At 34.5% G+C, this 16952-nt stretch overlaps 1 long non-coding RNA gene and 1 other non-coding gene across 2 annotated transcripts; one reads left to right on the top strand and one right to left on the bottom strand.

Annotated features, from left to right (window-relative positions):
* The first annotated feature begins 1970 nt into the window (after nt 1–1970).
* On the top strand, nt 1971–16478 carry LOC129145094 (uncharacterized). Its single transcript, XR_008550152.1, has 3 exons — nt 1971–2127; nt 12394–12540; nt 16450–16478. It is a non-coding gene; the product is annotated as an uncharacterized LOC129145094 (long non-coding RNA).
* Nucleotides 4156–4259, bottom strand: LOC119237316 (U6 spliceosomal RNA). Its single transcript, XR_005123260.1, has one exon. It is a non-coding gene; the product is annotated as a U6 spliceosomal RNA (small nuclear RNA).
* Nucleotides 16479–16952: the final 474 nt, after the last annotated feature.

Here is a 16952-nt window from a genome sequence, read left to right as displayed (position 1 = left end):
ACACTGTGCTGTAGACATCCTGACCTTTTCCCTGTTCTTGAATTTTTCAGAGCCATAGTTCATATCATTGCATTTACTAAAACTTTCAAAAATGATTTCCCACAGATATCTGTATTTTTAGTTTTTTTCTGGAGACACTAAAATGTTACCAGCTCACGAAATTATTCTTCATCAGTCCATACCAGGTCTGTCTCTTCCATTCTCTCTGTTGTGTGGAACCATTATTTTTCAGTCTTTTGGCTGTCTTATCTGTGTAATAAACCACCCCAAAAGGAAGACTTTCCTTTTCACAAGGCAGAATTTGTGTCTTAAATCTACTTTTTTGTAATAGGAACCATCATATATAGAGTTTATGGTAATTACTTGTGTCTGTAATTTCTTTATTACTGGTAATCTCCTTGAAAACAGGAACTGCTATAGTTATCTCTGTATCTTCCAAGCATTAATATAGTGTTAATAGTGATCATATACTAATAGTCACTAAATATTAAAACATGTAAATTAATGTTACTTCCAAGAAAATAAAGTACAACCTGCTCACACATAAGCATTGATTTGCATAATGATTTTTAAGAAAAAGGCTAAAGATTTTATTGCAAAATCATCCTGCTGGTCAAAGACAAAAAGTCAATATTATTCTGTGTTACTGATTAAGAGATGATTATGTGTGGGTCCCATGCATAGTCTTGGGTAAAAACATTTTACATAGCCATAACATCTTATGTGGATGAAACTACGAGGGCAAAATTTTGTCACAAGTTTTTTCATAGAAAAATAAGCCTTAATATTTATTCAATTAAAATATGAACCAGAAAAAACAAAGAATATAGTTTCCAAATCAAGCACCCAAGATTACCCATCCCCTTGTGGGTAAATGTCTAGCCAGACATTGTTGGCCCAAAGCAAGGCTTGAAAATCTGCCACAAGTCTAAAGCCTTACCTTTGGGAGGGGACCCATAGAAAGGGGTCAGAAACAGCCAGACAAGTCTGGGAATAAAACAGCAAAATCAAAATCAAGATAAAAGCTGCTGTTAACCTTCCCACTGCTCTCTCACCCACATCTGTTTCAACCAGTCCAGGACCAAGAAGCAAGTGCAGCTTCTTCACATGTCTCCCTGCTCCATGTGCCTCCTCCAGGTATCCTAATTGCTCTTCATGTGCTTCCTTCCTCCATCTCCTCTCCAACTTTTTCTTCTCCTTGCTCAGCTCCACCCTCCCTTGGGTGGAGTAGGGAACCTGGAATCTCCCAGAAAAAAATCTGGGAACCACCCTATTACAGTAGTTTGTTCCCATTCATCTCTGTAAGCTCCTCTGCTCTCTGCTTCGTTCATCACCAGAGCAGGCATGCTCCTACTCACAGCTTTCTTAAGGTAAACTTCAACATTATAGGCAAAATTAAGATTTTAAAATTGTACTTTAATAAATCAAATACTAATGTTTAAAGTTATAGTAGTATAAAACTGTAAGAAGGATTGCATATCACTGAAAAAAAAAAAAACTCTGGCTTTTATCACAGACTAAAAGAAACTGCTTTTTGAAATCAGATCAGTGTGATGGGAACATTCCAGTATTACCTGGAGAGCTGAGCTAGTTGGCACTTTGAAAAAGAGTAGCAGCTTCCATTTCCCACCCAGCTACAAAGCAATTATAATGAAATCTATGATAATGTAATTTCAGATACCATATTCTTATTCATCTTTGTAGCTTCCAATGAAACAGCACCCTAAGCCCACTTCTCAGTCCAGCTCTGATGCTAGCACAGCCCTGCTTTGCTGTCAGCCTGTAAAAAAACTATTTATTTTAATTTTGCTTAAATCCTACTCTGCCCCCCAAATAAGTATTAATATTGGCTGTTGCTCTGTTTTGGTGAAATGTACCACAGTTCTGCTGTTGTACTGCAGCAAATTAATAAATGTAACTATCAAACAATGGCTATATCACAATTTTTTTTGTCTTTTAGCAGACTTATTAATCATTCTGAACAATATTTTCCATGCCCAACACTATCAGGGATATTTAAAAAGGACGTACACAATTACATTGACAGATGGAAACCAACATGTAACCGAATTGTTATCAGGGGCTCCTGGAAGCTGGTTAAGAAAACAGAAGGAAGGAAGAAGAAAGGTATTTTTAAATTTTACAGTCCTTTGAGTTCCTCATCATTTGAGTCTAATTCAGATTTTACCACTACCTTCATCGTTTGGTGCAATGAAGTTGAACTATTTACTCTTTCTTGAAGACATCCACATATTCTTGTCTATATGCTTACATATGCTGCATATGTCACCCCGTTAATAATGATTTCCTTATAGTTATTTGTAAGTGATTATTTGACTACATCATTATCTAATTGGAAAGTTCCAGTTGCCTCCTGATCAGTTGCCTTGCTGTCAATATATTAATTCTGTCAATATATACCATAGTCTATGCTCCTCACAGTAACTAGTGTGATCTTTAAAAATATATAAATTTGATAATGTTTCTTCTATGAAACTTTAACTTGGTTTCCCATCACAATTGGAATAAAGCCTGAAGTTTCATATTTGCTAAGGTTTTTCTGGATGTTTCTGCAATCTCACACCCTATGTCTCTGTTTCTTGTGCTCTCCCCTTTAGTCCTTTGTGTGCAGTGGCGGGGGGTGGGGAGCACTAGTGTAGAGCCACAGAATGAAAAATAGAGTCCCCTGCAATGACATTTGTGTTTGCTCTCTCCCTCTCTCCAGCATTCTTATTCCAAATGCTTGCAACTTTCATGTTTGTTCAGTCTCTATTCGGAGCTCCTTTCCTCACAACTTCCAGAAAATTACCAAGAATGAAAATAATGTGCCCCCTCTTCTACCCATCGTGAATCACTTGTCTTGCTTTATTAATTTCTTGGCATACAGCAGCCTAGAAATTATATATTCCTATATATGCATATGTGAGCGTGTGTGTGCATGTATGCGTGTTTATGATGTAAGCTCTGTGAAGTTAGAGTATTTGTCTATCTTCTTTATTCACAGGTCAAAAATAGTTCCTGAAATATATAGGTCAGTAAATATTTGTTGAATGAATGAATGTCATACAATCATATATTTATTTTACTTGCACATATCAAAATTTTTGTTCTACGTTGAAGTGTTTAAAAGCACAGATTTGGGTATAAAACTGCCTGGGCTTGTATTCCTTCTCTGCTGTGTGACCAGGGAAGTTATTTAGCTCTCTGCCTTAGCTTTCAGATCTGAAAATGAGGCTAGTAATATACCTTTTTCTTATGCTTTTTATGCGTACTAAATTTATTAATATGGCACAGAGTCCATACTGTAGAACTTGTGTTGGTTGTTATTTTTATTTTTAATTGGGAATTATTCCAGTGATGCTTACCTTTCCCACTAGATTTTTAGGAATAACTTGTTTTTAGCCACTTTTGCAACTCCAGATCCCAACTCATAATAGCAACATAAATATTTGTGGAAAAAACAAAAGGAATAGTTTAAATTTTAAGGTAATGTGTGTTTATGTTCACGGAGCACATTCCCATAGTCTGTAGTTCCCAGATATGGACACTAGATGGCAACTTTGTCCAAAGCAAGGCAAATACTGCAGAGATTAAGCCCCCATAAACTGAAGGGGGCAGTTTCAGGGTAAGGGAAAATGACACGTATGTTTTGTTTGTTTGTTTGGCTTTAGATTCAGATGACAGGAAGATGAAAGTTTAATCAGAAAGTAAGAAGAGTTGTCTATATTCTGACTCATTCTACTGTGCACTTTACATTTCTGATTTGCTCTCTTTTGCTTTGTGATACATTTTAGCATTTCTTTCTCTCTTCTTTTTTAAGTGCAATCTGGTTTTATAACCATAGTTGGTCTGAGTAACTCATATTTGGTCCTCATGGCAAGGCTCCAGTGATTAAAATCCCAAAAGGCTTGCTACCCTTAGAGTAGCAAGTTTTGAAATCTACAAGAGAACTTGAATATTTGTGAAGGTTTTCTGAAGTGGCTGGAAAAAAATCATGGGGTCCTTCTTGTGCTTCCAGTGCTATTCTGAACACTGATGTCAGAGTGTGTTTTTACCTGGTAACGCCATAAGCTATTGGTGTACAGCAGGCTGCAGACCTGTGTGCTGTTGTGCGGATATACTGGTCCCTTGAGTGCCCAATTTGCCTCAGAGTTCAGAAATAAGGAACACTTCATGAATTTGCTTGTCTTCCTTGATTGGCGGCCATGCTAATCTCTCTATTGCTCCAGTTTTAGTATATGCACTGCCGAAGAGAGTACCATTTTAGCATTTCAGTCATTCCTCTAACTCTTTGCTAATTTAACCATAAATTTCTATCAAACAATATTTAGAAAGGTCTTGTATGGTCCTCATTGTTAACAAGAGTTTCCTGAACACTGAAAATTGTAAAACTCTATTAAAGGAAATAAAAGACTCAACGAAATAAAAAAAAAAAAAAAAAAAAAAACAAGAGTTTCCTGTTTCTTTCATCCTCAAACCCTATTCCGGCTGATTCCAAAGTCCACTATGATTTTAGCTGGACGTAAATTCTTCTATAAAGTATACTTGCCATTTCTCATTCTTGAGCTAGAAATTAGTTTTTTTCCTGATTATTCATCACTCAAAATTGATATGAAGCATATCATTTTCTCTTCCAACTCAGTATACTTAACATTTAGAGAAAAGAAAATGTTAGGCAACTGGGATAAAAGAAAGAAAATTAAGTGTTGAAGAGTCTAAAGTTAGACAAATAATCTCTAAGTGATCAAATTTTTTGGATTCTGAGAATTAATCTTGTAAATATCTCTTATTAAAATCAATTAGGAGTCTCCCTTGTGGCACAAGGGGTTAATTCTCAGCACCCATTGCAGCCACAAGTGCAATCCCCAGCCAGGGAGCTGACACACATGGCACAGCAGACCTCTCCTGTCTTGCCCGCTACTCCCCTCAGCAGTGTATTTCAGGGGATCCACCTTTTTACTCCCCACTCTGTTTCTGGTGAATCCTGTCACCCCTTGCACCTCTGGCCTGCACACCAGCTCTTGTATGCATAAATACATAAATCTTAAAAAAAAATCAATTAAATGTGTGTGTATGCTTTGGTAAATTAAAGTTTACCAAAATATATTTAAAATGCAAACATGTAAAAATGAATAATAGTATTTTCAGACAGTAATGACAGTTTTCATAATAACATCTAGAAAGTATAATTATTTTCTTATTTTCTAAAAATGACTACTGAAAGAGTGACTTAGAAAAATAGGGTACTGCTTTATATTCTTTTTCCCTTTGTGCCATGATGTAATAATTATTGGCTAACAGAAAGAGATGTGCTTAATTTTCTTTCAACTGCTAAAGGAAAGATATTTTTTACTTCCTTCTCCCTGCCGTATAAGAAGGTGATTATCTATTGTTTAATTCACTACTTAATAAGAATGGGTTATGATGAGAGACATATAAATTATTTAATTGTCAACATCATTTTTTTTAGGTGAACCCAAACCTTGCTACCACAGCAATGTGGGCCGGGATTCAGACACACTGATAGTATTTCTCAGGTTAACAATTCAGAGTAGAAATGAAATTCAGTGACATGACTTCTTATATCATGGGAAAACTTGCAGTATAAATTCTGACCTCATGTTTACCTTTACCACCTCTCGATTTCCTCTACCCCATTATCAACTTTTTATTTCATTTTATACCTTGGAGAGGATTCGTGAGTTGAGCCATTGTAGTGAAAAGACATTCTCATAGTGATTTTTGTCTATATTACTGCCCCACAAATATCCCAGATTTAGTCACAACTATAACTTAGTTGAAATTAATGTGTTAGTGTTTTCCAAAAGTAATACATATTTATTGTTGAAATTCTGTACCATTTAACAAACAAAAGAAAAAAAACTATCAAGTATTGATAAATTCATTTAACAATTTAGTATAATTTCTTCCACTCCTTTATCTATTTATACACACATGCTTGTAAAAATTGATTAATATTCATATTGCTTTATAAATTTTAGTAATGTATTGCAAATATCTTTTAGCATGATTATACATTATTTCTTAAAGCATGTGTTATAGGATTCTAATACATGGACTTAACCAATCCCTTTATTATTTTATTTTATTTTAAAATAGATATTAAAGGAATATATGTAAGATGAATATTATAAAACCTGGAAATAATGAAATGAATATCTATTAACCTCACTTCCCAATTATGCCTAAAAATGTAATTCTACCTATTTAAAGCCTGTTAAAGTGTATCATTATATCTACCTATTGCTTTATACTTCTTCAAACAGTCATATGACCTCCTGTATAATTTGAGAAAGTCTAGTCTGCAAAACAATCTTCATTCTAAGACACTGTGCTAGTCTCCAAAATGCTTATATATCCTACAGATTTGTCTGGATTGCTGATTGACATCTTCGCCCCCTACCTTGGTTTCAAATTCCTCATCTCTGCCAATTTTGGCAACAGTGCTTTAAAAATGGCTATAAACTTCTTAAATACTCCTCCTCCTTCTTTAACTTAGCATTTAACTATACATTTTTTAAGACTGGATAATAAGAGAGTTGCAATATATTTTTAATAGCTACTTAAATCTCAAAAGTAGAGATGAATCCTCCCAGACTACATGGTTAAGCACTCAGTGGGGCTAGGTGGATACCTACCTATTGGGCACCTCTCTGTTTAGTTTCCAATTACAGCAATCAGCTCTCATTTTAAAGGGAATCCCTTGAGAAGTCAGTTTTCCTAGGTACTCAGGTCTCAATTTCCAGACCTTAATATTCATTTGAATCTCCTTCCTTCCAAGATGACTGACAGTTGGAAGACCAACTCACTTTGGGAAAATCTTGATTTTTACTAACATGAGTGGGTGTTGTTATAGAAAACACCCATGAGGGAATGTGTAACAAGGCACATCTACCAGGACACAATCATGCTTCCAGTTTGCCAAATTTCCCAGTGTAGAAAAATCCCATGTGAGGAAGTTACTGCTGAGCTCTCCAGGATGGCCTTGGCATTTGTTGTCCTGTCCCTATGGGTTCTCCATCTGTTTGAAGTCAGTATTTTTATTCTTGCTTATTGACTGTTTTGATCTATTCTCTGTGATTAAGATAGGCAGACACTAGACAGTTATCACACCTCCCCAAAATAGTTCTCAGAGAAATTGTCTTATTCCAAATTTAGCAAAGATCCATTTTCATTAAGGAAACAATTGACATTAATGCAGAGCCTCTCACAGTACAGAAAGCATTTACAATATTATATATGACAATTAACTCCATTTTAAACTTTAAACTTTTAGAACATTCCACAATAGGATCTTTTTCATCATCAAAAATCAAGTTAAAGTAGCTTTTCTCCACTTCTAGCTCCACTTAGAGCTAGAAACACTAGCTTTAAGATTTGTTCTGCTTCTATCAACTTTTAAAAAGCTTTAGTTGTTTAAGATAGATAATTTAGATAGATCTAGCTAGATTGTTTATTACAGCTTTACGTCAGAAAATTGCTTGTTCTTAAGATCAAAAGCAGTATCTTACTGTCTTCTGAGTAATATTTACCATGTTACATAACTAATAGGATAGAATTTAGTCAGTATTTGCTAAATTAATGATTTTAATCAGTAGAATTATTCAGTAATGCCACAAACATCTAGATTTACTTAGATAGGTGATATATTCTATGTAAAAAAATATTTGCACAAGTTTTTTAACACTCAAAGTAGGTGTTAAAAATATACTCAATCTTAAGCTTATGCCACACATGGAGTAGTTGCTCTCCACCCCAACATTTCTTAGTCATGAGGTTTGAGGCTCATTGGCTTGAAACAGTCATGCTCTGACCACTGAGCTTGTATGAAGGGTGAGCAGAAGAGCCAGTCCAGTCATAGTACATGTCAGGACTTTTGCTGTAAATGTCAGGGTGGATCCCTTCTTCAGCATTCGACTTGATATAATAATGAATGGCTTGGGAATAGCAAAGCAGTTTTTTAATTGGAGGAACATGGCCTAATATCAGTACTTAATAAATGGAATAGCACCTGAGTATGGAGCACAGTGCAATTTTGTTTGTGACCTGGGTATTGTTCCTTCATGTTAGCCAGCTTCCCTCCTTTTTGAGGCATCCAACTTTGTTGCATTTCCTGTTACTTGCAACTGAAGGAATTTGGATTTAGTTTATTTGTAGGTGTTTTTGCTAGTCCTTTATTCAGACATATCTTTAGTCATGAAAGACTCTATGAACCACAGTTTTCTGTTATAAGCAAATAGTAGAGAAATAAAAATTCGAAGGGGAAGCATGGGAAGGCTCAGTACTATCAGTCAGTCAATCTGTGCATATTTATTAAATCTATTAAGTCTAAAACATGTCTATGTATCCAATTCCTAGGATAATTTCTAATATCTTGCAGTCGTTCAGTTAATATCCAGTGAATAATTGAAGAAAATTAAGGGTATTATAGTAAAAAAAGTATGAATTATTGTTACTTAAAAATATTTGATAACTGAGGAAGAGAAGATTTATGTTCAAGATATTAAGCTAAAGATATGCATAAATGGGTATGGAAAAGCTCTTATTAATAGTTATGTGATCTTGGGAAATTATTTAACTTCACTGAACCTCCTCTCTGAAATAATTATAATGTGAAACTTAAGAATTTCTGTGGGGATTTAATGAAATAATGTATGTAAAGTGTAAGAACTCAGTGATTGTTAGCTAACATTATTTTATGAATGAGTGTTCACTTTTTCTGTAATTTAATATCTTCTGGTTATTGCTGCCTTGTTATAACTTTTACATTTTACATAGTGCAGTTAAATTTTACACTGGCTTATGCAGTCAAATTGGGGTTTACATATTTCACTAAGTAATCACTTACCAGATTTTCACATCAACTATCTCAATTTCAGAATTTTGTTCACAACTCGCTACTACTACAGAATTCTACAGCAAGAGGGCTAAAAGTCCTCATGGTTTGTCCAACTATACTAATTTTTGTAGCAAATTGAATCTATTAGAAAGGAATTGACATTAGAACTATCAGTCCTGAGACTCAAAACTTCTTAATAATAGAAGAATAAGAAAACAATTCTTTTTACTACTAAGTTAAAATCAAGGAAAGTATGAAAAGGATATATCATGACTTTTCCAATTAGAAAATTCTACTCAATATCCACAGAATTACTTCAAATGCTAATGAAATTAAAAATAATCTGCATCTTAATTACCTGGTTCAAATCTGCCTTAAACATATTCACTTGGTACATTTTTAATTTTATGTTCAAAGTACTTAGTAGAAAAATAAAGTCAAGAATTATGCACTATTTTGTCCACTGTTTCCTACTGCTTAATTTCTTTCTCTTGAGTTTCTAAACCCAAAACCAATGTTTCTCGAAGTGTGTCCTAAGACTATGTGTTTTATCCAACTGCTTTTTAATAATATAGATTGAATGATACTATTTCTATTAAATATTTAGAGCTTACAACACCAGACTCTCTCTTGGAGTAAGACCTCAGAATCTGCTTTAACAAACTTCCCTCATGATACAAAGGGAAAGTCTTAATTTACTGTGGAATTTAAACATGCATACATAAATCCTTTAGTTACTGTTGACCATCATTATTCTTAACTTTAATAAAGCCAGTCTACAAGACTGAAGCCTATATTGACTATGTTTAACAAAATAAAGAATCCACCAAATTGGTATTGAGAATTTAATGAAGGGTTTAATTCATCTATTCACATATTTAAATACTAAAGAAATGTTGGTAAACTTCCAATGCTTAGGAATTTGTGTTTTATATTAATAGCATATATTAATGTATATAACCACATCATAGTGCCTGTCACATGAAATGGACCAAGCACATATTTTTATGTATCTATGGGTTTTATGTATTTTTTTATAATATAAATGTAGCTAGATCAGTATTTGTACAAAATGGGGTTTTTGTTGATTTTTAAAAATTGTATGGTAGGCCTAACACAGTGCCAAAAGTCTGTGGTTGGGGGCAGGTGTGGGTTTTTACCCCTGGGCTAACAATTGCAAGACCACTCAGGCTCTGGGAACAAGAAATGGGATTTATTTAATATACAGGAGAGTAGGGAAAAAAAAGAGTTTCTAAGGCCACAAGTGGCTGGCTGTTTCACCCCAGATAGTATCCACAGTGTCCAGTAGTCCCATCCAAAAGGCCGCTTGTGCAAGAAGGTGCTTTCCCCGTCAGTGAGGACCTGTAGCTGCTGGCTCAGCAGTTAGCTGTGCACCAGGGTCTAACTCACAGTGACAGCTGGAGGTTCTCAAAGGTGGGGCCACTGAGGTGATACTACAGCAACCCACAACAGTCTGAAGGCTGTACTGACAGCACCAGACATCAGACCAGGCAGCAACAGAGGCAACAGCACTGGGAAGTGGTGCTGGATGATTAGAAGCAGTGGACTGGATGGGTCTCAATGATGGTCAAACGCAGAATGTCGGTCACCTGTCAACAGTGATGGTTAACACTTGTCAGTGGTGCCTTCACCATGGTTCACCAGGAGGTAGTATCAGAGACACCAGTGTTAGAGTTCTCTGTGAGTTGTTGGCCTTTTTGTTTTTTTTTTTTTTTTAATTGGCATAAACCAAAAGCAACCAGCTGTTTTGGAGACACCAGGCTAGGCCGGCAGTGCTCTTTGCAAGCAATGTCAGAGGCAGGGCAGGAGGCATGCTCACTGATCCAAGAAAGACATGCAAGGCTTGAATCTAACATAACTTGGAGCCAATTTCTGACTAAATCAGCCAACCTCCAGCCAGCACAGATATGTGAGCAATAAATGATTGTTGTTTTATGCCTCAGAGTGCTGGTGTGGTTTGTTATAAGCACACCTGTGCCAATTGCTGATACTAATCCATGAAGAGATTTTTTATATGACTAATTAATGAATAAATCACACAGTTTATTTGATGAATCAGAGAAATTTTCCAGTGCTTAAAATTTTCATAATCAATTACAACAAACCTTGTATGCCTTATAATAAAGCAAATCCTAACTGACAGAGTTGAATTATAGCATCCTAATAACAGATGGATTGTTACAAGTTTAACTAATAAGCTATAAATCAGACTAATCTAATTTTTCCTCTAAATATGTGTATATTATACATGTATGCATACATTTATACACATACATATCTGTATAATACACTGAAGTTTAAATTGGTGTCATCCATTTTCTTCCTTATAGTACCAGATACAACATTGTGTGGATTATAAAAGATGGCTCCCAGTTTCTTTTCAAAATAGTAGTGTTCATATCTTGGATGATGGGATGTGAACAGAAAAATTCTCTGCCACTTGTACCTTTTCTTTTGCCTCTTCCTTCTTTCCTTTTGACCACTAACTAGAATTTCTGAAAGTGATAGTGAGCTCTCTAGGGACCTCAAGGTCAACAAACCACAAGATAGAAGGAGACTGACTCTCTGACTACTTTGTATGACACAGCTGCCATCCCATCATAGACTTTTAAGTTCTGTGAAAATATGTATCTGTTTTGTTTAAGACATTGGCAACACTATATGTAAAATACATGGCATAAAAATGCACAGTGTATATTAGATTCATCTGAGTAAATTTAATTAGACAGCCTTATCTTTAAATGTTTTTTCATTGCAAAAGTATGTGAATTAATACACTTGTGCATTGAGTAAGAAACCAGAAATTTTACCCTTTAACTCACCTGCCTAGAAGTGATCATGTTAGGAGTTTGGAGAGGTTTTTGCCCTTCCCCCACTGTCTGCATTCTCTCCCTTAGGAGAGCCTATGATCACAAGTAATTCTAAGGTTTATTACTCACTAAGACATAGGAAAAATGAGGGTAGTCTTCACACTGGGGAATCTCCAAGAAGAGTGGAAAGGAGAGAAGCAAAAGAAAGGAGAGGAAGATGAGAAGAGGAGAGAAGTATGGGACTCTTGTTTGCCTTCATTTTAAAAATATACTCAAAGATGTACTATTATTGATGGCTCCTCCAAGTAGGGACAGAGGCTGTAGGGTTGGGTGGAAGTTAGACAGGCAGGTGGCATATATTGCACCCAATGTATTTATCCAGCATAGCTAGAGTGATTGAGGGGGGTGTGAGCATTCCTGGTAGTGACTTGTACCCAACTTTCTCTCACATATATGTCTTTCCAGTCCAATTTTTAAAATTACACTAAACTGGATTACAATTAAGGAAAGGGTGTGATGACTAGTTTTACATGTCAATTTGGTTGGGCCATGTTGACCCATATCAAACAGATATGTGGTGAAACATTATTCTAGATGTTTCTATGAGGGCATATTTGGATGAAACTAATGTTTAAATTGGTTTTACTTGAGTAAAACGATTTCTCACCATAACTTTAATGGATCTTATTCTATCAATTGAAGCCTTGATCAAAAGACTGACCTTCACATGAGAAGAGGGAATTCTGCAGCAGAAGGCCTCTGGACTTGAAATGAAGCATTGACTCTCTCCTGAGTTGCCAGTCTGCTGGTCCACCCTACAGATTTTGACTTGACAGCCTCTATAATCAGGTAAGCTGATTTATTAAATTCAATCTCTTTATGTATTCACATTCTATTCCTTCTGCTTTGGAGAACCTCGACTAATTAAGGGGCCTAATCAAAATAGTCACTAAATATAAAATATGTGCATATTCATTTTCTAGGAGAAACTTATTCCACATGAAAGTAAAATGATGACATTAATGATGATGGTGATGAAAATTGCAATATAGCTGTACAACTTGTAATTCACTTTATTTAGAACTTCACAGTGCTACATTGTCCTTAATATTACTAGCCATCTGTATAGCCCTTATTTATTATTTAATTTATCTATCAAACAAAACTATTGTGTATAGTAAGCCAACTCAACCATAAATCAAATAATGTACCATGAAAAATAAGCAGGAATGTTTACCTGGTAAGTTTTACCTTAGGATTGGTCTGTAACCAGTGAAAAATGCTCCCTTGTACTAATGAATAGATTCAGTGAAGCTGGTCAAAGCACCTGCCAAAAATACCTTTAAAATGTGCTTTTACAGAACCCAAAAAGTTGAAAGTGTTCAAAATGTTAATTTAAAGTACTAAAGGAACAAGCACATACCTTGTGTTGACCAGTGTTTATGTAAGTGGGAATTCAAATTACTGAGGCTTAATTGTGTAAAGATATCTCGGACCTAGCACTAATTTTTGGATAAGGTGTTTGGTTAAGACACTACTCAAATAAACAAGTGTCTTTTTTTTCTTTTTTTTTTTTTAATTCACTAAAATACCTTTTTGTGATTTCCTTTTTGTAGGGGGTAGGGATACTTTTACAATACTCTAAGGAAAATAAGAAATGTTGATGGTATTGGTCATGGTGATGATGATGATATGACTAATAATGACTGCTTTCAATCTGATGGGACAAAAAGGAATGTTCTCTAAGCTTGCCAAAGTCAGACAAACATGGATCCATAGCATAGATGTGTTTCTGTTATATATTAGCTTGCATGACTTGTGCAAATTATACAATCTTTTTCCTCATCAGTAAACTAGGGACAATTCTGGACCCCATCTCATGTTATTACAAGAGGTTAATGAGTTAATCCATGTCAATTACTTGACCCATTGTAAGCACACAAAATGTTAATTAATACTACTTTGTAGTAAGCTGATACTTGTTAGCCATTCACTATTTCTACCCTATTTACTTTTTTAATTTCTACTTTATCTAAACCTTGATTCTCTGAAGTAAATTTTAAAAATCCGTTCTTACTTCAGCCTTGTTTTTGTTATGCACACTTTTTTTTAAGATCACATCATTAGTTATAATAAAACGTTAAGCATGGTAAAATTAATATTGCGTCTACTCCTGGCATATTGTTTATTCTGTGAAATATTGGTTTCAATACAAATGACATCGTACCGAATTCAGGAAAAACAAGTACCCTGTGCATGTTTACTATGTTAAAAGCAATTAATTGTTCTCATAAGTGAATACTGAGAAGAATGGCAGTGCCTAACATTTGGAAGCAGGCCTGATACTATCAGCCAGGATTTGGTGTCCCCATATCATGTGAGTGTGACCTGACACTCACAGCTAAGTGTTGTTGTTATCTTGCTGAGCATAGAATAATTTCACAAATCACCAACATCAGATAAGGGTACCCAGTGATTAAATAAGCCCACATAATCATGTCTGAACACAAGCAAAACATGAACACTTACAGAAGCCACAAGACAGCAAACACTTTCCTCCTTCTAGTTAATATGAGTGACTGTCACTTTTATAGTCTACCTATCCTATTTCCTATAAATAAAACTTGAGACACCCAGCTCAGCTAGTTATAAATTATCTTCTGACAGAACTCAATTCAGGGCACCTCCCTAAAATCATCCAACCAAATTCCAAGTCCTATATTAAATCTTTTCTAACATCCCATTGCTTAAAAAGTCCTATTTTTCTCTATAGTATATATTCTCTCTCATCAAACCAGGTAGCAAACCTAACTTGTTCAACTGTAGGTGTTACTGGTGGTCTTTGAATGAAAGGCATTGACAGATGATAAAAATTGTCATCTTAATCAGATTTTCTTTACTTTTACTCAACATCAAATGTTATCCATTTTGTTGAATAGTGAGACTACTTTTTAAAAATGTCATGGTTGATTCTTTAACATTACAATTTCAAATTTCTTGCTGTGTTTTCATAGCTTCAGAAAATTCATTTCTGCACATTAGTGGTTGAAAAAGGCAGGGATCAGTGTAAACAAAATGGGTGAAGGTGGCCAAAAGGTACAAACTTCCAGTTTTAAAACAACTGAGTCCTGGATATATAATGTATAACATGGTGACTATATTTAAAAATACTCGGTTGCATATTTGAAAGGTACTAAAAGAGAGATATTAAACACCCTCAACACAAGAAAAAAAGATGACTATATGGTGATGGTTGTTAACTAGACTTACTGTGGTGACCATTTCACATTCCATGCATATATCAGATCATTATGTTGTATGCCTGAAACTGATATAATGTTGTATGTCACTTATATTTCAATATAAAAAAATCATTTTTTGTTTCTTCATTTAGTGATTGCTATACATGTTTTTTTATATTTAATAATATCCCTCAGATATTGTGTTTACCAAACAAATACCCTTAGATGCCATTCAATTTATTTAAGTTCATTTAAGAACTCATTAGAGAGCCACATTCTGAATTAGAATGCACCACTTAGTAGCATGCTGAGACAGTTAATGGTTTGTGATTTCAGAGTACAATGTAAAAACTTTTATAATCGTGTACTTTTTACTAGGATAAAAAAGTTATAGTTAGTTGCACTAATTTCCATATTGAACTGCTGCCTGGAAGAATTGTTTAATCACTAGCTCCAAGGACAGTAATAGTTAACAAGATAAACATTTAAGTAAATGGAGCTTTTTAAGTTTGCTATTATCAATTGCAAATTCAGTTTAATAGGGAAAAATTTCTCATGGATTCCCTTTGCGCAATCTTGTCTCACTCAAAAAGTTCTGGCTTTTTTTTTTCTAGATTCTTTTTTTTTTTTTTACATTTTTTTATATTTTGTTTTTGCATTGAAGAACTGGGGAATAGGCCAGAGGTGGGTGAGAGGATTCACCAGAGACAGAGAGGAGAGCAGAACAGGCAGATCTACTGAAATACACTGCTGAGGGTAGTAGTGGGCGAAATAGGAGAGGTCTGCTTTGCCATGTGGGTTAGCTCCCTAGCTGGGGATCAACCTCAGGCCACATAGGTGATAGGGCTGATACCTAAATCCTAGGCCACCATGAAGGCCCCTTATTCTAGATTCTGATATAGAAATATCAGAGAGTGGAAAATGAATTATACTCCTGTTGTGTTTGTTAAAAATACAATGTTTAATCTGTTTATTCCCATTGTATCATAAAATGTATATGTAACTGCAATATGAGATATTTTTCATGTTTAGAGTAGTTAATCATATAATTGGATGATAATATATTCAATGGCAGTGAAGAAATTTCATGCAAAGTTAAATTAATATTTAGATCACAAGATCTTTTCAATTAGCCACTATAGATTAGAGTACTATATTCAGGGGAGGCATAAGGAAATAGGATAAATACTACTTTTATTTATTTAAGATGCTTTTAATAAGATTTTTACCTAGTTAAAGGGCAATAATTTATATTTGGGGAAATAATTGAAAATTAAAGCAGAAATTTATTGAGCTCTTACCATGAATCAGGGCTTGTTGAAGTACCCATATTTTAATTCCACAAAAAATTTAATGACCACAAAAAAAATCTCTGAGAAAAAGTGATAAACTTCTAAGTGTTTGCCCAAATCATGCCCTCTTCTTTTTCTTTTTTAATTTAATTTAATTTTTATATATATTTTACATTATTCTTCCTAATCTTCTTCTTTTTCAACTGAGAATAAACCATTTCCAGTTTCCTTTGCAGTTAAAAGTGCTCATGCTACTGAATTTAACCAGTGGAATATGAAGGTTATCTGTGCGCCTTCCAGGTAGGGCCCATTAAAACCTCCCACATGTGATCCTCTGTGCTTCTTGTTCTTCTTGTTAAAAGGAATGAAGACATTTTCTATTATGCCCTTGAAAGTCACATGTTTAAAAAATGGAGTGCTTTTGCCTTAGGTCACCTAAATTGGATCTCTGATATTTAAGTCAAACCTAATTGCAACTAGTTTAAATAGTAAAATGCAATGCAGATGATAAGATCTTTTTATTCTAAAGGCATACCGTGTCCTTAAAGTGATACTTAATCACATTTTGTATCATTTGACTTAAATTTTTATCTTTTTGCCTTTTCTTTATATTTTAAATATATATATTTATTTTCTCATAACTAATAGCATGATACTGTGCATATAAATATACTTGAATGTGTCAATAGATAAATGAACTGGAGTTTGCTCTACATATTTCTTCTGA

The sequence above is a fragment of the Talpa occidentalis genome, unplaced genomic scaffold (assembly GCF_014898055.3).
Source record: "Talpa occidentalis isolate TD23 unplaced genomic scaffold, MPIMG_talOcc4v2.1 talOcc4.9, whole genome shotgun sequence".
Classification (NCBI taxonomy): Eukaryota; Metazoa; Chordata; class Mammalia; order Eulipotyphla; family Talpidae; genus Talpa; species Talpa occidentalis.
This window is presented reverse-complemented; position numbering and strand designations above follow the sequence as displayed.